This window comes from Cnephaeus nilssonii (genome assembly GCF_951640355.1).
Source record: "Cnephaeus nilssonii genome assembly, chromosome: 12".
NCBI lineage: Eukaryota > Metazoa > Chordata > Mammalia > Chiroptera > Vespertilionidae > Cnephaeus > Cnephaeus nilssonii.
In genome coordinates this window covers 39,496,030-39,521,295 of record NC_137083.1, presented here as the reverse complement: position 1 = coordinate 39,521,295, position 25,266 = coordinate 39,496,030, and the positions used below count along the sequence as shown (strand labels likewise).

Sequence of the window (25,266 nt, the reverse complement as noted above, 5' to 3'; positions counted from 1 at the left end):
CCTACATTGTTCAGACCTGGGAGAGGAGAAACAGCTACTGTGAAAAAGCATGGAACTCCACTCATATGTCTCTCTCCTACCTCTCTATTATGAGAACTCTTCTCTGTTAAGGAGAAAAGTAGCTATATTACCATCCTATCTAATAATAGACAAATATGCAAATTGACCATACCCTGCCACAGCCACGCCCACCATCCAATCAGAGCGAGTATGCAAATTAACCCAAACCAAGATGGCTATAGCCACAGAGAGCAAGGTTTCCTAGGTAACAGAGGAAGCCAAGCTTTCCGCCTGCCATTGCCAGGCCTAAGCCTACACTCAAGCTACAAAGTTTCAATTATAGAAGGTAAACAAATTCAAACAAATGGCGGCAGAATGGAGCTTGAGAGAGCAGGCCAGGGTTGCCGCCGGCAACGGGGGAAGCAAAGCTTTCTGCACACCCTGGCCGGGCCCACCCGCTTAAGGCTACAAAGTTTCAATTATAACCCCAACACAAATGGCTACCAGCCTCGGAGGGAGCCCCAGGCTTGGCTCTGCTCCAGGCTACAAAGTTTCAATTGTAGAAGGAAAACAAATCCCAGATACCAGGGCCTCTGCTTGGGTTGCCAGGGGGCGTGGCCGGCCTGCAAACCACCACAGGCCCCTCGCTCAGGCCACCCCACACCCCAAGGGAACCCCACCTGATCCAGGACGCCCTTCAGGGCAAACCAGCTGGCCCCCACCCCTGTACCAGGCCTCTATCCTATCTAATAAAAGAGTACTATGCAGATTGATCATCACTGCAACACACAATATAGCTGCCCCCATGTGGTCAAAGATCCTGCCCCCATGTGGACACAAGATGGCCACCACAAGATGGCTAGCAGGAGAGGGCAGTTGGGAGGCACCCGGCCTGCAAGGGAGGGCAGTTGAGAGGGACCAAGCCTGCAAAGGAGGGCAGTTGAGAGGGACCAAGCCTGCAAGGGAGGGCAGTTGGAGGTGATCAACCCTGCAGGAGAGGGCAGTTAGGGGTGACCAGGCTGGCAGAGGAGGGAAGTTGGGGGCAAACAGGCTGGCAGCAAAGTGGTTAGGGGGTGATAGGCTGGCAGGCAGAAGCGGTTAGGGGCAATCAGGAAGGCAGTCAGGCAAGCAGTTGGGAGCCAGCAGTCCTGGATTGTGAGAGGGATGTCCGACTGCCCGTTTAGGCCCGATCCCGCCGGGATCGGGCCTAAACGGGCAGTCGGACATCCCTCAAGGGGTCCCATATTGGAGAGGGTACAGGCTGGGCTGAGGGACAACCCCCTCCGTGCACGAATTTCGTGCACCGGGCCTCTAGTATACAGATATTTATCAAGCACCCATTTCTTCAGCCAGGCACTGTGCAGGGCATACACAAATGAATGGGACCTCATTCTTGCCTTTACGGAGTTTCATATAGTAAGGAACCAGGATGCACACACCATGTTATGTCACGACCTAGGAAAGTGCTGAGGGGCTCAGGAGACAGAAAGGTCACATTCACTTGGGGGTCAGGGGAGGCCTTCTTTCACCTGTTGGTGTAAGTGCTGTGACACACACACAAAGGGTGGAGGAGTGGGAAGGCAGTTCACCCAGCTGGACAAAACAGACCCGTTCATTATGTGGGGACAGCATGTAGGGGAGAGAGTGGCATGTGGCCTGGGCACTGAAGAACTGGCCAGATGTTAAGGAGAAGAACCAGTGGAACACTTCCTTCTTTAGGAAGAGTGGGGGAAGCGCCTGGCTGGCAGAGGGGCCTCGCATAACTGCGATCACAGCACTTGGCTCAAGGCTCCTGAAGTGAGATGACCTAGTCCCCTGATTTTGACCTCACTGTACTGTTTCTCAACAGCTTGTGTCACTGCCCCGAGTGAGCTGTTCTCTGGTGTTAAGCTGCCTCCTCTGTTGACATTTTTAACTCTCTTATTGGCACTATTATTTCTCCTCCCATTCTCAGTCCTCTCTGTGCTACAGTTTTGTCTTCTAAACTTAAACTTCCTGGAACACTTAGTCCCTCAGGTAGTTGTGCTTTAGGTGAGATGCACATCTGCATTCAGCCATTCTGTCTTCTGGGGAACAGCCCACCCCCCGACGCTAGGCCACATTGGGTAGGAAGCGCTGGGGTGTCCTGGAGTGAGAAGGGCTCACAGAGAGCTCTAGCCAGACCAGGAATTCCAGGGAGGCTCCATTCTTTATTACGTGGGTAACCCTTGAGGAAGTGATGGTGCAGTGCTCCAAGTCCAACTTTTCCCAGGTTTTAATTTTTCAAATGTGGATAGATCAGCGAAATAAAAAAAAGATTTAGATAGGGATTAGGATCCTTTTAAAGGTGGGAATCTATTTTCTTAGAAGTTAGAAGTGCATCAAAACTTACAACTTCTCCATTATCAACTTTCTTCTTTGTTCAACTAAACAACCCAATTTTTCAAGTTGCTTGTTCTCCTTGGAATTTACTTCCAGTGATGCTGCACAGTTAAGAGCAGGTTTTGATACGTTGGATCCCAGGAACAGTTTGACACTTCCCTTACTGGTTATAACCTGCAGCTCCCTGCAGAGGCCTCCTCTCCACTGCAGTCTGCCAAGCGGCTGTCACGGCATTATTTTAACTGGAAGAATAAAGGCATTGCGTGTCATTTTCTATATTGGATGCCTTCATGTTATGGACGTATCTCCATAGAGAAATCCCGTACATACACTGAAAACAAATGCCTGGTAACTACAAAAGCTCAATCAGGGTATTAAGAGGAGAAAGCACAGTACACTGAAATATGAACTCTGTTGCATGTATCATATTTTTTAAATGTCTAGAGAAATATGAGTTCACTGCCTTTTTTATTTTCAAAATTATATTTCAACTTCTTCTTCCAAAACATATTCAGCAGTTTTTAAATGGTCACATCTTTTTTATGGATATAATTCATATTATTACTGTTTCCAGGCAATAGACTATTCACTACTGTGTAATAAGGGAAATATATTGTTCACTATATTTATACATATAGATAAAATTTTAAATTTATTTTTAAATGATCCCAGGTACCATATACACAAACTGTATTAGGCATGTTGCATTTTAAGAAATGTTTTTATTAACAGCATAATAAAATGTAAGATAATCTTTTAAAAGTGACCTTGCCACTCCCCAATAAAAGAGTAAACGACTTTAGAAAGGTAAGGCTTTTTCCCACATTCCAAGGTCAATTCACTGGATTCCGTTAAACTAGAATTTTCAAGGATTTTATAGCAGGCCTCTAGAAGCCTTCTCCAGAAAGACATTGTGGTCATAGGTAGCAAAACACACTGGCTAGTCTAGTGCGCCTGCGGGCTTGAGAGGGGGAGCATGCTGAAAGCTTGGGAGGGGCAGGAGAGAGGAGTGAATTCTGAAGCAGGGTCTAGACTGGTTCCTCAAAGTGTGTCTCATCAACTGTTGTCACATCCACACCAGGACATGAGGATAGAAATTAAGTGTAAGTGTTGGAAATTTTTATAGCAATTTGACAGAGTAATTGTGCTCCCATTGATCCCTGTAATACTGTATTATATTTTATCAATTTATTATTACTATATTATATGTCTATTAAAAAATTTCATTTCTAGTGTTTAATTTTTATTGTAATGTATAAAAGTAATGGTCCATTGCAGATTAGAATTTTTTTTAAAGGTTCTGCACTGCAGATAATTTTAGAAGCACTGGTTGACATCAGTTTGAACTATGTGAGTAAATCCATTGCTCAGGAGTGCAGTCTTAGCAGCACTGAATTTTGAGCATAGAAGTACAGACTGTCCTCAGTTTGTGTATTAGATACATCCTGAGAAGTCTGAGGTATCAGGTGGGAGAGGCCAGATTATGTCTAAAGTATCTTCCTACGCTGATTATGTGATTAATTCATCCATTTAATAAATATGTATTGTTAAGTGTTCCAGGTACTTAAAATATACTAGTGAATAGCAAAAGTGGAATTTACATTCTGGTGGAGGGAAATGAAGAATAAACAATAATAAGTGAGCAAATTACACAAATATAGAGCAGTAAGTAAATGATAGAAATGCAGGTTAGGTGTACCAGAGTGCTAGAGTTGTTGTTGGTGAGGATGGTACGGTGTGTGTGTGTGTGTGTGTGAGAGAGAGAGATAGAGAGAGAGAGAAAGAGAGAGAGTCATGATTAAAATACTGTGATAAGGGTAAGCCTCATAGAGAAGGTGACATTTGAATAAAAGTTTAAAGACCATGAAGGGTTAGTCACATGGCTTTATGGGGAAGAATGGTCCAGACTGAGGGATGAGCCTGTGCAAAGACTTTGGGGGAAGGTAGCTGGGATGATGGATGAAGGAGTGAAAAGGAGTAGTAGAGCAGAGAGCTCCAAGGAAGGTGATAGGAGACGAGGTCAGAGAGGGAATGGGATCCCAGGTCTATTAGGGCCACTGTGAAGACCTTGTCTTTTACTCTGAGTGAAGTAGAAAACCATAGAGCATAGAGCCTGTGCATGGGAGTGGCAGAGGGCCACTCAGTCTGCTATGTTTAGAATCATGTGATAAGACACCAGTTGGGAGCTTATTGCAAATGAGAGATGATGATGATGGTTTTGTCTTGGATGGTAGAGGAGAGGTGGTGAGAAGTGGTAGATTCTAGTTATATTTTTGAGGTAGAGGTAACAAAATTTCCTGACCTAAGGGATGTAGTGTATAAGAGAAAAAGAGAAATCAATTGTTTTAGTCTCAAATCTTTTTTCCTACCATTGCACCCTCAGAGCTGCACTTCCTCAGAGAAATATCCCTGAATTCGAACACTGGATTGTGGCCCCTTTTGGGAAGAGGTTGTCTTTTCCCATATCCAACAACATAAGACATGATTCCAGGTACAGGCTCTAAATAAGTGTTTTATAACAAAAAAGATATTTTATTTATGCACAAGATACATGCATGTAATTCTCCCATACATCCTTTGAGACAATAATCATCAAAAAACCCAAGCACTCTATTATTACGTACTATCTATTAAGTATCTACATCAGTATCTGTATGATACTTAAAAATATATTTTTATTGATTTCAGAGAGGGAGAGATGGAAATATCAGTGAAGAGAGAGAATCATTGATCAGCTGCCTCCTGCACACCCAACACTGGGGACAGAGCCCACAACCTGGGAATGTGCCCTGACCAGGAATCAAACTGTGACCTCCTGGTTCATAGATTGACACTCAACCACTGAGCCTTGCCGGCCAGGCAGTATCTACGTGATATTTATTCTTATTCAGTGGGTTTTACTTCCCTGTGGGAGTATAAGCAATTTAAGCTGCTGTATTGGCTAAGTTATTATTTCTGATTTTTATTGAAATTTCCAGCTCAAAAAAGCATAAGGAGATGCTTCGTTAGCGGCACTTCTTTATCATTCAAGGTCTGGGTTCTGGTGACAGCTCAGTAAGACGGAAAGATCCTTAGACGCTGTCTCTTGAGGTGATGGGACCTCTGGCCTTCCATATGATCTGTTCATCAGACATGCAAACCAGAGAGCTGCAACCTCCAATGGGACCTGAAATCTGGCCTCTTCCAAAACCTGCCTTTTTTCATAGGGCCCGACATCAGCAGGCTTCTGCATGTAGTCCCAGAGCATCCTCTGGTTTAAAAACAGAATCCCATCCAGAAAAGATAAAGACACAGCTCACTGCGGAAGCTGTGCCAGGCCAGGCAGCAAGCCTTTCACGCACATTATCGCACCGATTCCAGCCAAGCACCTGCGAGACCTGTTCTACCATCCCAAGCGAAAGACTGGTGAGCAGCCTTCGAGGTTAGGCAGTTTGCCTAGGGTCACCCAGCTACTTGATGCAGCCAGGATTTAAACTCAGATGGTTTGATCCAAAGCCCTTTGATGTTTGCCATCTCCATGCTCTGCCGCACGATAGTTACCTTCTGTCCTCTGAAACTGCAGCTGGAGGGAATCCGTATGAGGCTGTCTCTCCCAGCTTCTATAGCTGACCAGTCCTGGGCATTCATTTTGACTGGATTGAACTTAAGCCAGTTCATTTTCAGCCAAGTCTCCAATTTAGGCAGCCAGTGGGGAAGATACAAAAACCACCCTGTCGGAATCAGATGAAAAAAAACACAGGCTGGGGATTCTTCCATAATGATGAAGTAGGAGGTCCGGTCCCTTGCTGGTATTTTAAATGGTCTCTTATTGACACTGAGCATTGAGCTTCCCTCTGGCAGGAGACACAAGAGCAGCCTCCCCTCTGTGGACCAGCAATCACCACAAACCATCCTTGGGATTTTCAGAGAGAAGGATGGCTTTATAGAACGCAAAACAAAACTCTATCCGCACCTCAACACCTGAAACTGAATAGTGCTTGGCGATGGAACAAGGAGCACAATAAATATTAAATCAGCTAAACCCAATTCAATTGACCACAGGACTTAAAGTGGGAAAGGAAATAGAATTGATTGAAATGGATTTGCCAGTCTCTTCTGTTCATCTTCCAGCCACATCTATCCTCCCTTTTATCTTTCCTTCCACCTGCTTGGCCATCAGCCATTGGCTCGGCTCCCGGGAGTGCTGTGAGTCCACTAACCCTAAGGAAGGCACAGGGGAAGGTGAGTGGGCAGAGCAGGTGGGCATCGAGAGCACAGAAGCTTCAAGCTTTTGTTTCTTCTCACCCTGGAAGCAAAGGGTCACTCAGGAGAGAAGGATCTAGAGCAGATGTGGGGCAAGAACCTACAGATTCTGATGGGAGGGAGACCAAGAAGGGAGAGGGAGAGAAGAATTCAGAGGGAGGGGATGTAGAGGAGGACAGGAGGAGGAGAATGGAATGAGCTGAAAGGGAAGAGCCCCAGAAACAACCCAGAAAGTCTCTCCAGAATAATATGTCCAAACAGCACTATTATGCCTTCCTGCTTTTTTTTTTCAAGTCCTTAGAGAATTTAAAAATGTACAATAGGTATCAAGACACCTAAGAAGTCTTTTTATTTTACCTACTGAGCCCGAGTGGGACAGAGCCCCATTTGCTTTGAGACCCACACTGTCTTCCTTCACAGAACCACTAACAAGCACCTGCCCCCGTCTATGGGCACATCTGTGCCCTCAACCCCCAGTGAAAGACTATCAGGGGCGGGTACTGTCTCTAATAAGCCCTTCATATAATTGCTGCCTCGTGGCAGGTATTTAATAAATAAATTAAAAACCTAAGTACCATTGAAGCCAAATCTTTGAATAGACACAAGAATACAGCCTGTGTGCCCTAGCTGGTTTGGCCCTGTGGATAGAGTGTTGGCCCTTGGAATTGAAGGGTCCTGGGTTCGATTCTGGTCAAGTCACATACCTTGGCTCTAGGCTTGATATCTGGCCCTGGTCAGGCACGTGTTGGGGGCAACCAATTGATGTGTCTCTCTCACATTGATGTTTCTCTCTCTGTCTCTCCCCCTCCCTTCCACTCTCTCTAAAAATCAATGGGAAAAATATCCCCAAGTGAGGAAAAATAACAACAAAAATACAACCTGTGTGACTGCATGTATAGAAAATTCCAAAATAGGCAAACCTAATCTGGGGTAGGGAGTCAGGATGACTTTTTTTTTTTTAATATGTTTTTATTAATTTCAGAGAGGAAGGGAGAGGGAGCGAGAGATAGAAACATCAATGATGTGAAAGAATCATTGATCGGCTGCCTCCTGCACACCCCACACTGGGGATGGAGCTGGCAACCCGGGCATGTGCCCTGACTGGGAATCAAACGGCGATCTCTTGGTTTTTGAGTAAGGGTAGTAATGGGAGGTGGTGTGAGTGGCCTCTGAGGAGTGGTGATGTTCTGTTGCTTAATCTGAATGGTACGTTTTCTGTTTCCATTGTGAAAATTATTGAGCTGTACACTTATGATTTGCACACTTTTCTGTATGTATTTGTGTATGCTGCAATAAAAAGTTTACTAAAAAGAAAAATCAAATAATTAACTACTCCAGTCAGTAAACCTCTCAAAAGAGATTTAGGTGGATGCAAGATTCCAATTATACAAGGAGCTGCTTCTCCCCTTCTTTCTTTGGCTGAGTATAAATTAAAATAGCTTGCAAATTATATGACAAGTCTCACCAGCACTTCCTAAACATAATTACTCAGTACCATATCTTATTTCGCTGCTAATCAATCATTGATCCTTAACAGGTCAACAAAAAGAAATGCATCCATATGTATGTACAAATTACAATTTAATTAAGGACCTCTATAGTGCCATATCCTATATTTTTAATTCCCCAAAATGTTGTTATACTGGAAGGAAACCAAAAGGCTTTTGTACATCAGTAAGCTTTCAGGATGTCAGACACTGAAAAGTGAATTGTGCCTCTGATTAATTGACTTTAATAATAATAATTTTACTTATATAGAGACCTTGCCAAGGCATTCAGGGAGCTGTAAAGCAACTCATAATCCATGATTAAAGCATTATACAAGCAATATATAACAAGCCTCCCTCCTAAAGTAAAACAAAGGGAGGAGATGGATGGGCTGAGATATGAAGGTGCAGGAGAGGGAACAGGCTGTAGATTCACTGTGGAGAGGGTGATAAATGCTTCATTAGGGGAAGAGGGGAGTTTCCTGGGATTGGCGAGGGAGTGTAATTTAGCGGAGTTGAATTGAAATAGTGGCCTATGGGGAGTCAGTGCTAGCCCTGCTGAGATGTGTGCACTTCCTCCTCTCTGCGCCTGATGGAGGACACAGATAATAATCACATCTCTCCTGCCAGCTACATCCTATCTAGGAGCAGGATTTTTCATAATGATCCAACCAGCAGAAGCTAAGGAAATACTTATAAATTATTCCTCACTTCTTGACATTGACAAAAGATCTAGGTAATTTTCTTTTCATCAACTCTGATTAGCAAAGTCCTGGAAAATATAAACATGTGAAAGTGACAGCGAAGGTGCCCAAGTGGGCAAGTTCTGAGAAAACAGCAGTGGGAATGGAGACTTAGGTATGACTGGTTGAAACGTCCTTCCTTTGCAGACTTTTCCCCAGTCCCACCAGCACTCCCTCCCCATCCCACTCACCCTGCCTACCCCGGGGGGTACCTCTGCGGATCCCATGACCTCTGTCATCACCATGGCCCCTCAGTTAGTCTTTTTATTTTTTTATTTTATTTTTTTGCAACTTGCAACCAATGCATGGACATTATAAAAAGTGTGGAAAGGAGAGAAAGATGTAAAGGAGGACAAAAATTATCCCTATTCCAACCACCCAAAGGCAGCTGCTTTTGAGATTTTTTAAAAATATTGTATTAGTGTGTTTGCGTGACATGTATATGAGAAAAGCCTCCATGGATATGTACTAAATAACCACGTTGTCAGTGATTATTTCTAGGTGGTGGAATGATGGTTGACATTCACTTTTATTTTTATGACTTTATATAATACTAGAAATATTATAAATGGATATCTATTAGTTAAAATCAGAGCAAAAGTAATAAAGTAAAAAGATTCAAGTAAGTTATTTTTTTTTATTGAGCTTTGCCACATGGTATTAAATATTACCTAGATCATCTTTTTTAGATGGAATAACAAAATAAGACTTCCAAAAAGATGATACGGCAGATGCTAAAAACGTTTTTTAACAGAGCTACTCCACTGTAGGTTTCAAGTTTAATTCATGTTTAGTTTCACTATCTAAGTAACAAGCAAAGAACGATTCATTGTAGGAAAAGTTAAAGTAATTAACAAAACCCACAACTGATGAGATGGAAGATTAAAAGTGAGGCTGCCTCACTAATAAGGTGATATGTGCAGTGAAACAGAAAGGCTGAACTACGAAAAGGAATTTTCCTCTGGCCAGAGCTGGAGCAGGGAATTCCCTATGGCTCAGTTAATTTCACCTAATCCCTGGGTAATCAAATAAAATGTTTATCTTATGCTGGGTAGATACAATGACTAATATCTACCCAATAGACAACGATGTTGTCTGTAATGAAATAATTTTTCAAACCTCTCTTTTGTGGTTTTTTTAATCTAGGTTGGCTATGTAATCGTGTGCCTTTGTTTGATGAAAGCTTACAAAGATGTTCTGGCAGGGGAAACAGGGGAGCCAGAGTTTACTGGGAATCCTTGAGCAATGAGTGATTTATTAGTGGTTGAGGAGTCAAGTGAGAGCTAGTGCCCTGGATGAAATAAAAGAGCTTCCATTATTCAGAGAGTGCAAGAGAAGGATGGGGAGAGACTGCATGGAAGGCTGCCATAAGTCTAACAGAAAAGCAACTTTCTGGGAAAGAAAGTAGACATTAGGGCAAAGAAGGCAACCGTATTCTACTTACTGAGCAAAAAAATTGACATTAGGGAGGACAGAGGATAAAAAATGAGTCTAGAGAAAGGCAAATTGCAGAGCGTTAACACTGTGTATGTTTTGCTTTTGTGCGACTATTTCTCCTTCAATATGTGCCCCTCTCTTGATTGCTGATTACATAATCACCAATTTTATAGACTGCTTTGTTCAAGATGAGGATTTTTTAAAAAGCCTATGACTGATGCTACAAGATTGTTTGGTCTTATCTCTTTGCATGTTTGTATTTACCTACAGTACATGGCATCTGAGACTATCACAGAAGAAAGAAAACAGGAAAGAATATAAGCCGCCTTAGTTGCTTGAAGTAGGGAAGCAGCTGAGTCAAAGCCGGGGTTATCAGGTCCAATTCTTGGATTACTCCCATGTGGTAAGACTGTCTTTGAACAGTGTTTATCAAACCGCAGGTTGGGAACCATCACTAAGTTGTGAAATCAGTTGGGTGGATTGAGTTGCAATGTATATTTTTTACGTGAGTCAGGGTCAAAAAAGAAGTACATTCTTGAATAATAGCAAGTTAAAAAATGAAAGCATTAAAATCCCAATTCTCTGGAAAAGTGTTCTTTATTATAATAATTTTCCACAAGATTTTATAGTAGGGAGAGCCAAGGCTTGAGTTGTTTCAAACCAGACTAAATAAGGACGTTCTCAGAAATGCACCTAACTGGCAATTTAAACCTTTCAGTAAAATGGTTGAGGGTGAATATGTCTGTGTGAAAGTGGGTATTGAACTTAACACATGTCACCCTTTGAAGCCCAGTCATGTTAAATCTACATATGTTCTTCTTTTGGTAATTTAGGAAAATTCATGGGAAGCTAGTAGATCATTGAATTCAAAATACTAGATAAGAAAAATATCACGTGTATTCCTTTTGAAATATGCTGCTTGAGTTTTCTTTCTAGATTTACTTCACTGTTTATATTTTCTATATAGTTGTATTAAAATGAATTTCCTTATCTGAACATAGAATCTCTGACTTTGGAGGAAAGTTGGTGATTTAGAAACAAACTGAGTGATTGAAAATTGCAACTTTGAGATTAAAATTTGCCTCATGTGCCCTGGCTGGGTGATTCAATTGGTTGAAACGTCTTCCAGTACACCAAAAGGTTAGGGTTCTATTCCTAGTCAGGGCACATACTTAGTTTTCGGGTTCAATCCCCAGTAGGGGCGAGTACGGGAGGCAACCAATGGATGTTTCTCTCTCATATCAATGTTTCTCTCTCCCTCTCTCTCCATTGCTCTCTCTCTAAAAATCAATAAAAAAAAACATATCCTAGGGTGAGGATTAAAAAAAAATTTGCCTCATATATTCCATGAATTAGCTATTTTATAAGAATTTTGCAGCTGGCAAAATTCACATTTATTTTATATATATATATATATATATATATATATATATATATATATATATATAATATAATTATATCCTATATAATAAAGAGGCAATTATATCCTATATAATAAGAGGCAATATGCAAATTGACCATCATGCCCTCCCACAAGATGGCCGTCTCCATGTGGTCACAAGATGGTTGGCAGGGGAGGGCAGTTGTAGGCAATCAGGCCAGCAGGAAGGACAGTTAGGGGCGACCAGGCCAGCAGAGGAGGGCAGTTGGGGAGGACCAGGCCTACAGGGGAGGGCAGTTGGGGGTGACCAGGCTGGCAGAGGAGGTCAGTTGGGAGTGACCGGGCTGGCAGGGGAGGGCAGTTGGGGGCGATTGGGCTGGCAGGGGAGCAGTTAGGTGTTGATCAGGCTGGCAGGGAGTGGTTAGGGGGTGATCAGGCTGGTAGGCAGAAGCGGTTAGGGGCAATCAGGCAGGCAGGCAGGCAAGCGGTTAGGAGCCAACAGTCCCGGATTGTGAGAGGGATGTTCGACTGCCTTGGGGGATTGGGCCTAAAGTGGCAGTCAGACATCCCTCGAAGGGTCCCAGATTGGAGAGGGTGCAGGCTGGGCTGAGGGACAACCCCCCCCCCCCCGCCAGTGCATGAATTTTGTGCACCAGGCCTCTAAAATATATATATAATTTTTATTCTATTATATAGTATTTGCAAAAGAGAAAAAATTAATTTGTCCAATCAGTCTTAAGTCCTATTGAAGATGAATTTACTTTAGAAGTACCAGAATTCTTTTACTAGAAATTTTGCACCAAGAGTTAATCGAGGGTGAATAGCATCATATCTTGTTATTCATGTGCACACTCACCTGAATTGATCCATTCTCTCCCCAGCCCGGTCCCTGTCACTTTTCAGGATGTAACAAAGAGAGTTGTTAGAGAATTGCCAGTAGTGACCTGGATGTCAGAAAATCAATTATTTATGTAATATTATATCTTAACTTTATTTTAGTATACTTTTAAAATCCATATGTGAAATTCCCCAAAAAAGGAAGCACTTGGTAAAGAGATGTGGGTGAGTGATGAGGGGCCTTGAGGAAGAGAATAAGCAGTGATGAAAATCAACTGCAAGGGTTTGGCATGCAAACTCATGTGGGAAGCATTTAAAATCTTTTTCTATGACAGTATCACTAACTGAAATCCTAGGCAATCAGACTTCCAGAAAGTACTATTTAAGAGCTTACAGCAACAGATTGAAGTGTGGTTATTGCTTTTTGAATTTTCAGTTGCTGAAAATTCATCTTTCAGTCTGTTCCTCACTTAGTTATTGGAGGTTTGTAGTACTCTCTTTAATAATTAGCAATCAGATTTCTTCAAAAGGGAAAAAAATTCCTTGCAAAATTATCTTTTTTTAAAGTTGCTGATTAAAGAGCACTGGTTCTTGGTAAGAGTGCTGAAGATTACTTAGAAGCGCAAATCTTTATTCATGAATACCCTTTGAAATTCAGTTTTGCATCTACTTAATGTCATGTTTCTTCAAAATGAATGAAGCTATTTAAAAACAGGAATAAAGACCCCACGTTTAGTCCTTTCAAACAATTAAAATAGTTAAAAGTGATTGTCCTCTTTGCTTAGAAAACCTTACCACCTAAACGTCACTCTTTGTAAATTTTTTACAATATTAAATACAATGTCTGTCAAAACTCTTATCTTTTTTTTGTAGAAATTGACAAGCTGATGTAAATATTGATATGAAATAAAGGGGACCCAGAATAGCCAAAACAATTGAAAAAGAAAAGTTGGAGGACACATACTTACCAATTTCAAAACTTATTGTAAAGCTACAATAATCAAGATTAACAAAAAATTAGCATATGTTTAGACATATAGGTTAATGGAATAAAATGGACAGTCCAGAAACAAACCCATACATGTATGGTTAACTGATTTTTGACAAGTGTATCCAGAGAATTCAGATGCGGGGGGGGGGGGGGGGGGGGAATAGTATTTTCAACAAATGATACTGGGACAACTGGATGTCCATGGGGGGAAAAAAAAAGTGAAGTTGAACCGCTTCTTTATGCCATATACAAAAATTAATCCAAAATTAGACTAAAATGTAAGAGCAAAAAGTATAAAATCCTTAGAAGAAAAAATAGAGGTAAATATTTGTGACCTTGGATTAGGCAATTGTTTCTTAGATATGGTACAAAAGAATAAATAATAAAAGAAAAAATAGATTGATTGAACGTTGTCAAAATTGAAAACTTTATTACTTCAAGAAAATGAAAATACAACTCACAGAATGGGATTAAATATTTACATATCATATATCTGATAAGGGTTTGATATCCAGAATAGATAAGGAACACTTACAGCTCAAAAATAAAGTACAAATAACCTACTATTATAATGAGCAAAGGATTTGAATGGGCAGTTCTCCAAAGGAGTAAATAAAAAGAGTCTCAGTATTATTGTCATTAGGTAACTGCACATCAAAACCACAATAAGATACCACTTCATAGGCATTAGGGGTGGTTAAGATCAAAACATGGACAATCATAAGTATTGTTGAAGATATGGAAAAACTGGAACCTTTATACTGTGTTGGTGAGAATGTAAAAAGGTTCTTCTACTTTGGAAAACAGTTTGGAAGTTCTTCAAAACATTAAACATAGAGTTATAATATATCCATGCAATTACACTCCTAGGTATAAAGGGAGTTGAAAACATGTTCACACAAAAATTTGTGCATGAATGTTTATAGCAATCCTATCTAATAATAGACAAATGTGCAAATTGACCACACCTCCGACACACCCACAAGCCACGCCCACAAGCCACGCCCACCATCCAATCAGAGCAAGTATGCAAATTAACCCAAACCAAGATGGCTACAGCCACAGAGAGCAAGGTTTCCTAGGTAACAGAGGAAGCCAAGCTTTCTGCCAGCCGTTGTAGGCCTAAGCCTCCACTCAAGCTACAAAGTTTCAATTATAAAAGGTAAACAAATTCAAACAAATGGGGGCAGAATGGAGCTTGAGAGAGCAGGCCAAGGTTGACGCCGTCAACAGGGGAAGCAAAGCTTTCCGCACACCCTGGCTGGGCCCACCCGCTTAAGGCAACAAAGTTTCAATTATAACCCCAGCACAAATGACTGCGGGCCTCGGAGGGAGCCCCAGGCTTGGCTCTGCTCCAGGCTACAAAGTTTCAATGGTAGAAGGAAAATAAATTCCAGATATCAGGGCCTCCGCTTGCGTTGCCAGGGGGTATGGCCCCCCTGCAAACCACCACAGGCCCCTCGCTCAGGCCGCCCCATGCCCCAAGGGAACCCCACCCTGATCAGGGACACCCTTCAGAGCAAACCAGCTGGCCCCCACCCGTGCACCAGGCCTCTATCCTATCTAATAAAAGAGTAATATGCAGATTGATCATCACTGCAACACACAATATAGCTGCCCCCATGTGGTCAAAGATCCTGCCCCCATGTGGACACAAGATGGCCACCACAAGATGGCCAGCAGGAGAGGGCAGTTGGGAGGCACCCAGCCTGCAAGGGAGGGCAGTTGGAGGTGATCAACCCTGCAGGAGAGGGCAGTTAGGGGTAACCAGGCTGGCAGAGGAGGGAAGTTGGGGGCAAACAGGCTGGCAGCAGAGTGGTTAGGGGGTGATCAGGCTGGCAGGCAGAAGTGGTTAGGGGAAGGCAGGCAAGCAGTTGGGAGCCAGAAGTCCTGGATTGTGAGAGGGATGTCCGACTGCCCTTTAGGCCCGATCCCTGGGATCGGGCCTAAACGGGCAGTTGGACATCCCTTGAGGGGTCCCAGATTGGAGAGGGTACAAGCTGGGCTGAGGGACAACCCCCCTCCGTGCACGAATTTCGTGCACTGGGCCTCTAGTATTATTTATAATAGCCAAAATGTAGAATCAATCCAAATATCCATCAACTGATGAGTGGATAGACACAATATTGTATATTCATTAAATGGAGTATTCAACTATGAAAAGAAATGGAGCGCAGATACATTCTACAGCAAGCATGTCAAACTCAAGGCCTGCGGGCCGAATGCCTCATTTATTTGGCCCGTGTTAGCCTTTGAGTTTGACATGCTTGTTCTACAGCATGGACCAACCTTGAAATCATTGCTTTTGTCTGGAAGAAAGCTGCCCCTGCGTTCTTGCCCTGATGCCAGACAATTTCGTTTCTCCCCGTATATTTGTTAATCCTTTCAAGCTGCTGACCCAGCTCTGGAGCTCAGAGGGAGTGAGTCTGAGTAAATCTGTGTCTGGCCCTTTAAGAGGAACTGCCTGGGTCTCCAGCAGCCTACAAGTCACTCAGCCATAATTCCCACTGGTTTTACAGCCCAAAGTTATGGGGACTTCTCTTCCTGGCCCTGGAACCCTCGGCTGGGGGCCTGGTAGGGTTAGGATCCCTTGTTCCTTATGGGAGGCCTCCTCAGCCAAGATATCTCTCCCAATTAAAAACAAACACACCACACTTGGGTGTCCAACCAGCCTGTTCTGTACCTCCACCCCTGCTACCAGTCTCAATGTGCTTTCTTCTTTAATTCTCTAGTTGTAGGACTTCTATTCAGCCATATTTCAGGTGGTTCTGAATGATGGTTGTTCTGTATTTTAGTTGTAACTTTGATGTGGTTGTGGGAGTATATGAATACCATGTTTACCTGTGTCTCTATCTTGGTTTCAGAGAGCAGGATGTGTTCTCTGATCAATCCTGCTCATGTTCAACTTTCACTTACATACTCTCCATTTTACTAATTTGTACTAATGGACATGCTGCTTTGAATTGCTGTTACTTATTTTGTGTGTCTAGGTGATTTTTCTTACTGGGTTTTCAAAGGATAAGGGTATCTAGTTTTTCCATTTCTGTTTCATTTTATTTTTATTCCTTCACTATCTTTAAGTAGAATTTTGCCCAAAGCCATTACTTTATTATGGTTAATCAAATGTGTTGACTTATGACCTACCTGATTATTAGCAACCACAACACAATGTCATCAGGGTCTCCCTTTCCCTTTCCTTTTGACTTGAGGTCTATTATGATTTCTTCGTTATAAAAAAATTCTTTCCAATTCCTCCTGGGGAATGCCCAGGCCCTTGGATTCCTCTTTGGTTCAGTGACTAAGTGAACCAGTGAGACACTGACCAGTCAGAGATGGTACTATGAGACAGGACTTGGACAAAATTGGTTTTGTTATAAGCTCCTGCCCCATATCTCTCCTTCTTGGGGTGTGGTGTTATTCTTCTTTCTTTTTATCCCTAAAACATACTCACAAGGTAGGATCTAAAAATTGATCACAATAAGACAAAAATTGATAAGATTTAAAATGTCCCTTTTCCTTAGATTAATTGCAATTCAATAACCTAGCAAAGTCTTAAACTGAGGATTGAGACTCAAACCATGGAATTTCAGATATTTCCTCCTGCAAGAGGAAAAACATTTTCTGGCCAGCTTTGTTTCCTCACCCATCTCAGCACCCTTTTTAACTTGAATCTAGACGCATCGTGCTCCCAGGGGTCCCCAGTTCATATCTGAAATTGGCTCTGGATGTTGCCTTCTTGGTGACAACTTGATATTTATGTGAAATGAAGTGGTAATTTCATTTCCTGTTTCTTGTACAAAGATGCCTGGTGCACAAACTCCATCTAACAAGTTTCCATCAATAATTAGCACTCTGTAGGAAACAGACACAGGGGACTGAAGAGCCTGGAGGAAAAAGCCTCTGTCCCTTGAGTGCTTCCTTTAACAAATCGTAGGCACGTCCTTCAGCAAGAAAGGCTGAGGGGAAGGAGAGGTAAAATTTAATGTACAACTTTCCAACTTCGTCTAGGGATAAATTGGGTAAGCTTTGAGATTCACCAAAATCGGATCTTCTAATCATCTTGAGAAAGCAGCTTATAAGTTTAATATGAATGTAGAGATGCCCTTGCTAGGAGAACCAGGCAGCACACATGTCATTTTTTGATTGACAGCTGCAACAGCAGACACTAATGCCTTTCAGATGATGTGATCATATTCTATCAAACTGTAAGGCTCTAGTGTAAATTCTACGTAGATCACTTACTGACTCTCCTGATAATAAAAACATCAGAATATGAATATTTCTTTCTTTGGGAGCTTAACAGAGAGGACACTGAGGCAGCTCTGTGACTGTATAAGCCAAAATACCATTGTCAACCATCCTATCTGATAAAAGAGTATTATGCAAATTGACCGTACCTCTGCTATACCCACAAGCCACGCCCATCAGCCAATTAGGAGCGAGTATGCAAATTAACCCAACCAAGATGGCTGTGGCCACGGAGTGAGCAGGAGGCTTGGGTTTCCCTGGCAATAGAGGAATCCAAGCTCCCTCAGCTCTGGGCTCTGCTCAAGGCTACAAAGTTTCAATTATAGAAGATAAATAAATCCCAGATACCAGGGCCTCTGCTTGGGTCTCCAGATGGCATGGTCGGCCTACGAACCACCACAGGCCCCTCGCCCAGGCCGCCCCACGCCCCAAGGGAACCCACCCTGATCCGGGACACCCTTCAGGGCAAACCAGCTGGCCAGCACCCATGCACCAGGCCTCTATCCTATATAATAAAGAGTGATATGCAAATTGACCATCACTCCAACACACAGATGGCTGCCCCCATATGGACACAAGATGGCCACCACAAGATGGCCAGCAGGGGAGGGTAGTTGGGAGGGACCAGGCCTGCAAGGGAGGGCAGTTGAGGGTGATCAGGCCTGCAGGTGAGGGCAGTTGGGGGCGATCAGGCCTGCAGGGGAGGACAGTTGGGGAGTACCACGCCTGCAGGGGAGGGCAGTTAGAGGTGACCAGGCTGGCAGGGGAGGGCAGTTAGGGATGACCAGGCCTGCAGGGGAGGGCAGTTAGGGGTGACCAGGCCTGCAGGGGAGGGCAGTTAGGGGTGACCAGGCCTGCAGGGGAGGGAAGTTAGGGGCAATCAGGCTGGCAAGGTAGCAGTTAGGCATCAATCTGGCTGGCAGGGGAGTGGTTAGGGGGTGATCAGGATGGCAGGCGAGAAGTTGGGAGCCAGCAGTCCTGGATTGTGAGAGGAATCCCAGATTGGAGAGGGTGAAGGCTGGGCTGAGGGACACCACCCCCCCTCCCGCCACACAAATTTCGTGCACCGGGCCTCTAGTCCATAATAACCAGGGCCACTATAAAAGTTAGTTTGGATTCAGGTAATAGAAGTTTTTAAAAGCAGAGAACTAAGATCATAGGTTAGAAGTACCAAATGTATGAATAGTCCTTGAAAGTTTCTCTATGAGATACTGCTTTCTAAAAGAAACCCACATCTTAGAATAGTTATTTAATCACAATAACATGGAAACTCCCTATATTGATTTCTTCCAAATAACAAGAAGGCTTTTCGTACATATATTGTTTTACTCTATATAAGGCAACACAGTGCAATGATTAAGAATATGACATTGCTAATTACTATCTGTGTGACCTTGATTAAATTTTTTAGCCCTCTGTGCCTTGGTTTCCTTATCTGTAAGTTGGAATAACAGTAGCACCTAACTCCTAAGAATCTTGTGAGGACTAATTTGTTAAGACACTTGAAGCCCTTAAAATGGTGCCCGACACAGAGTAAGGCCTCCATAAATGTTAGCTCTCAGTACTATTTTCTTTTTCCTAACTACATTAATTTGTTAGTCACAATAAGTTTTGCAGTGTTAAGATATATTGATGTGGCAGCCAGTGATAGAACTAACGAAAGCAGAGAGACAACTTACTGATTCATGGAACCCAAGGAAGTTGGATACCCAAAACTGTGGGAAGGTCTCAGATGTATCAGGTGTCCAGGAGTTCTGGAATCAGGACTTAGATGTCCCCAGAACATGTTTTTTTGTTTTTCATTCCTGCTTCCTTCTGAGATCAGCTAAATTTGCCTTTCACTGTGGACTAGCTTTCTTATCATGGTATGTAACAACTTATGATTTCAACTTAGGTTTAAGTCTAATCACTTCTCACACTGATAAAGAATTTACTACTTATTTGTCATTCTCAAGTTTGGAATCCTGGAGAAGGATTCTGATTATTAGAGATTTACAGGGACCAATTGATGGGGACCAGGAAGTAGGATTTTATAAAACATGATTATCCTATTATATATCCCATGATGATGGTGAGAGAGGGTGGGAGGTATAGAGTGAGGCATGTTGAAAAACACCAGGGTTAGGGTGAGTGAGAAGTTGATATATATGCATTATACCAGGAAAGATTTTTTAAAATGTTGTTGTAGTTGTAATTCACATATCATAAACTCACCCTTTTACGGTGTACAATTTAGTGGTTTTAGTATATTTACAAGGTCGTGCAACCATCACTGCTATCTAATTCCATAACATTTTCTCACTTTCCCAAAGAAACCCTTACCCATTAGCAGTCACTCCTCATTCCCCTCTCTCCTTGTCCACTTCGTATGTCTATGGATTTGCCTATTCTGGACACTTCATATAAATAGAATCATACAATATATGGCCTTTTGTATCAGGCTTCTTTCTTTTAGCATAATGTTTTCAAGATTCATCCACGTTGTAACATAGATCAGTACTTTGCTCTTTTTATAGCTCAATAATATTCCATTAACTGGATATACCATGTTTCATTTTTTTCATTAATCAGTTGGTGGACATTTGGGTTTATTCCACTTTGAGGCTGTTATGAATAATGTTGTGAACATTCATATGCAAATTTTTGTGGGCACATTTTCAATTCTCTTACATCTATACCTATGGGTTTAATTGCTGGGACATATGTTAACTCCATGTTTAATATTTTGAGGAACTTCCCAACTGTTTTCCAAAGCAGCTGAATCATTTTACATTTCTACCAGGAATATATGGGGTTTCAGTTTTTCCACATCTTCAACACTTGTAATTGTTCATTTTTTAATTATAGCCATCCTAACATGTGTGAAATAGTATCTCATTGTTTTGATGTGTATTTCCCTAATGATGAATGAGTTTGACTATATTCTCTTGTGTTTATTGGCCCTTTGTACATCTTCTTTGGAGAAATGTCAATTTAAATTCTTCACTCATTGGGTTATTTGCCTTTTTATTGTAGAGTTGTAGGAATTTTTTTTACATACGCTGGGTACTATGCCTGTATTAGACATATGATTTGCGAATATGTTCTCCTATTCTGTGGGCTGTCTTTCACTTTCTTGATAGTGTCCTTTGAAGTAAAAAGTTTCTAATTTTGAGAACTTTCAATATTTTTTTTTTTGGTGTCATATCTAAGAAACAATTGTCTAGTCCAAGGTCACAAAGATTTACCCCTGTTTTCTTTTAAGAGTTTCATAGTTTCAGCACTTACTTTTAGGTCTATGATCAATTTTGAGTTAATTTTTGTCTATGGTATGAAGTGGGGTCTTCATTCTTTTTTATGTGAATGTCCTGTTGTCCAAGCATTATTTATTGGAAAAAAAACACACACCTATTATTTCTTCCATTGAACAGTCTTGGTATCCTTGACTAAAATCAATTGACCATAAATACATGGGTTTATTTCTGGGTCTCAATTCTATTCCATTGATCTATATGTCTATAATTATGCCAGTACCACTGTCTTCATTGCTGTAATTTTGTAGTAATGTTTGAAATGGGGAGTGTGCATCCTCTACTTTGCTCTTACTTTCCAAAACTGTTTTGAAATCCAGATGAGATTTTGATAAGGATTGCATTAATTTTGCACATCAATATTAAATGTTTCAATCCATGAACATTAAAGAACTTATCTTTTCTTTAATTTCTGTCAATATTTTGTAGCTTACATGTATAAGTTGTGCCCCTCCTTGGTTAAATTTATTTATTAATTTTTTATAAACCTTTTTAAAATTAATTTCAGAGAGAGAGAGAGAGAGAGAAACATTAATGTGAGAGAGACACAGATTGGTCATCTCCAGCACATTCTCCTACTGGGGTTCAAACCTGCAACCCAGGTACCCAGGTATTTGCCCTGACTGGGAATCAAATCTGCGACCAGGTTTGATGCTCCAATCAACTGAGGCACACCAGCCAGGTCCTTGGTTAAACTGATTTTTAAGTATTTTATTATTTCTGATGCTATTGAAAATGAAATCAGATTATTGATTTCTGATGTATAGAAATACAACTGATTTTTTGTATATTGATCTTCTATTTTGCAACCTTGCTGAACTCATTTATTGGCTGTTTTTTTTTTTAAATGTGTACGGATTTCTTACAATTTTCTATATATAAGATCATGTCATCTATATGATCTAAAATAGAGATAACTTTACTTTTATCTTTCTAATCTGGATGCCTTTTATATCTTTTTGTTGCCTAGTTTTCATGGTTGGATATATTATTGGCCAGATTTTATAGGTGGAAAAACTGAGAATCAGGTAAGCCACATAGTTTCTTAAAGTTTCTGGGTACTTAGCTTGAGTTTTAATCCTGATTCGATAATGACTTGCTGAATGTCCAGTTATTTCCCTGAACCTCAGTTTACCACCTATAAACCTTAGGCATTGAACAAAGCAATTCAATAAACATAATTACAAATAGTGTTAAGTGCTCTGAGGATATGAATGGAGTACTATTATAGGAAAACATACCAGTGTGTGTTGCAGGGGAGGGCTTATACAGAGTTGTTAGAACAGGCTTCTAACAATTCAGTTACAACATAAAGTTTGAGAAAGAGACTTGCATTTAAAGTTTTTTCTAGGGCCTCTGGGGTGGGGAATGTCCCACCAGCAAGCCATATAAGACCCACGAAATCATTTGGTCTGTCCCTGCCAAGGCATTAGGGTAAGTTAATTAAATGTTTGACCAAATATAGGAGACTCATTTTTAAAATTTATTTATTTATTTATTTATTTATTTATTTATTTATTTATTCATCTTTATTGTTGAGATTATTACAGATGTCCCTCTTTTTTTTCTCCCATTGCCTCCCTCCATCCAGTTCCCACCCCGCCCCAGGCCTTCACCACCCATTGTCTGTGTCCATAGGTAATGCATATATACATATAAGATCTTTGTTTAATCTCTTCCCACCTCCCCACCTCCCTTCCCTCTGAGAATCATCAGTCTGTTCCATGCCTCTGATTCTATTTTATTCACCAGTTTATTCTGTTTATTAGATTTCTTATTTGTTTATTTTGATTTTTAGATTCAATTGTTAATAGGTATGTATTTGCTGCCATTTTGCTGTTCATATTTTTTTTTCTTTTTCTTCCTCTTCTTAAAAAATACCCTTCAACATTTCATATAATACTCATTTGGTAGTGATGAACTCCTTTAGCTTTTTCTTTTTGTGAAGCTCTTTATCTGACCTTCAATTCTGTTGTAAGGCCTTGCTGTTCATCACTTTGTATATTTCTTGCCACTGCCTTCTGGCCTGCATAGTTTCTGTTGAGAAATCAGGTGACAGTCATATGGGCATTCCCTTGTAGATAACTAACTGCTTTTCTCTTGCTGCTTTTAAGATTCCCTCTTTGTCTCTAGCCCTTGGCATTTTAATTATGATGTGTCTTGGTGTGGTACTCTTTGGGTTCTTCTTGTTTGGAACTCTCTGTGCTTCCTGGACTTGTAAATCTATTTCTTTCACCAGGTAGGGCAAGTTTTCTGTCATTATTTCTTCAAATAGGTTTTCACTATCTGGCTCTCTTTCTCTTCTTCTGGCACCCCCATAATGCGAATGTTGGTATGCTTGAAGTTTTCCCAGGGGCTCCTTACAATATCTTCATATTTTTGGACTCTTTTTTCTTTTTGCTCTTTTGGTTTGTGTCTTTTTGCTTCCTCGTTTTCAAATCATTGACTTGATTCTCGGGATCCTCTAGTCTACTGTTGAATCCCTGTATATTATTCTTTATTTCAGTCAGTGTATGCTTCATTTCTGACTAGTCTTTTTCCATTTTTTCTCAGAGGTTTCTATAAAATTCTTGAGTAACCTTATAACCGTGGTTTTAAACTCTATATCCAATAGTTTTCTTTCCTCCATTTCTTTCATTTGTGACATGTTTCTTTGTCTCCCCATTTTAGCTACTTACCTGTGTTTATTTCTTGTGTTGGGTAGAGCTGCTATGTCTCCTTGATTGATAGAGTGGCCTTGTGTAGTAGGTGTTCTGTAGGGCCCAGTTGCTCAGCCTCCCCAGACATCTGAGCTGGAAACTCTAGATGCAACCCTTTGTGGGCTGTGAGCACAATCTTGTAGTTGATACTTGATTGCTATTGGTGTCACTGAGAGCAATTGACCTCCAGGCCAGTTGGCTGTGAGGACCAGCTACAACTACAGTGGGAGAGCTGCTGTGCAGGAGATACCCCTATCGAGCAGGATTTGCTTCAGTGGGGCTTTGTTGCTCACTGAGTCTGCCCCTTGAGTGTGTCGCTTATGGATGTGAAGAGTTGTAATCTGGTATGGTCTGACACTGACCACTGGCTACACTGGCTCTTGGGTCTCCAGGGAGGTGCAAAGTCAGCCACTGCCTAGGGCCACCCAGTAGGAGTTCCGGAGAGATCTGCAGGTTCCTCCTCTTTGTGTCGGGTTTGGAAGTGTCCATGCAAGGCCCAGCTGTGAAGCAAGGCAGGCTGCTGCTGGTGCCAGCCTCGGGCCTTTTATTGATAGCTTTGGGGCTCCCTGACCCAGCTGCAGCTTGTTTGAGAGATTTTAGCCTGAGCAAGGACAGGCCATTCATATGCAAAAACCGCTGTACACAGCTTGGGTGGGGTTATAAATTGAATAAGGCAGGGTCTTAGGGAATCACCAGGGTGGAACAAACAGAAATGGCTGCCAGTCAGCCCTGCGACTAGGGGGGTCCCAGCATAGGAACAATGATCCCTATCAGCACCTCCGTCTGGTAGAAAGCCTCCCTCAAGGTCCTGCCCAGATGCCAGACATTCCAGTTCCTCCTGGTATGTGTCTGTGTTCCCCAGAACCTCTCCCTGGGGTTGGAGCTCAGAGGAGGTGGGACCTTGTAAGTTCAGTTTGTGGTGCTGGCCTTATAAGAGGAACAGCTGGGTCTCTAGCAGCCTCTGTATCACTGAGCCCCAATCCACACTGGTTTTCATATCCCATAGTTCTTACTGCCCATCTGGACTTTTTTTCCAGCTCTGAGACCCTGGGCTGGGGGTCTGGTGTGGGGTGGGACCCCTTGCTCCTCCAGAAGGCCTCTGCAGAGACGATCTCTCTCCCAATTTAAAAAGAGGACACACAGGTGCCAGACTAGCCTATTCTGTGCCTCTGCACTCCTACCAGTTTCATTGTGCTTTCTTCTTTACTTCTCTAGTTGTAGGACTTCCATTCAGCCAGCTTTTCAGTGGTTCTGGATATTGGTCGTTCTGTATTATAGTTGTAATTTTGATGTGGTTGTGGGAGGCAGTGAGTACAGGCATTTACCTACACTGTCATCTTCAAATCCTCTCTGCAGGCTAATTTTTAAGTTGATAATTTTGGATAGCCCTTGAATGATCTTATAAATATTCAGATGGCCCTTGGCAGAAAAAAAAAGGTTCCCTTCCTCTGTTCTAGGCAGAAGAAACAGCATTTGTGAAGGCTCAAAGGCAGGAAGGAATTTGACTATCTCTGACACTAGACTGAAACTTAGTGAAGGCAAGAGACCTA

The 25,266-nt window shown here is 41.8% G+C and overlaps 1 protein-coding gene across 1 annotated transcript in view; it reads left to right on the top strand.

Moving 5' to 3' along the window:
- The window catches only part of ORC5 (origin recognition complex subunit 5), a 245,706-nt gene that overhangs the window by 84,978 nt on the left and 135,462 nt on the right, over nucleotides 1-25,266 (top strand). The window contains exon 14 of the transcript XR_013814283.1: nucleotides 10,541-10,673. The gene's annotated coding sequence lies outside the window, so the exon portion shown is untranslated. The remainder of the gene's footprint in view (nucleotides 1-10,540; nucleotides 10,674-25,266) is intronic.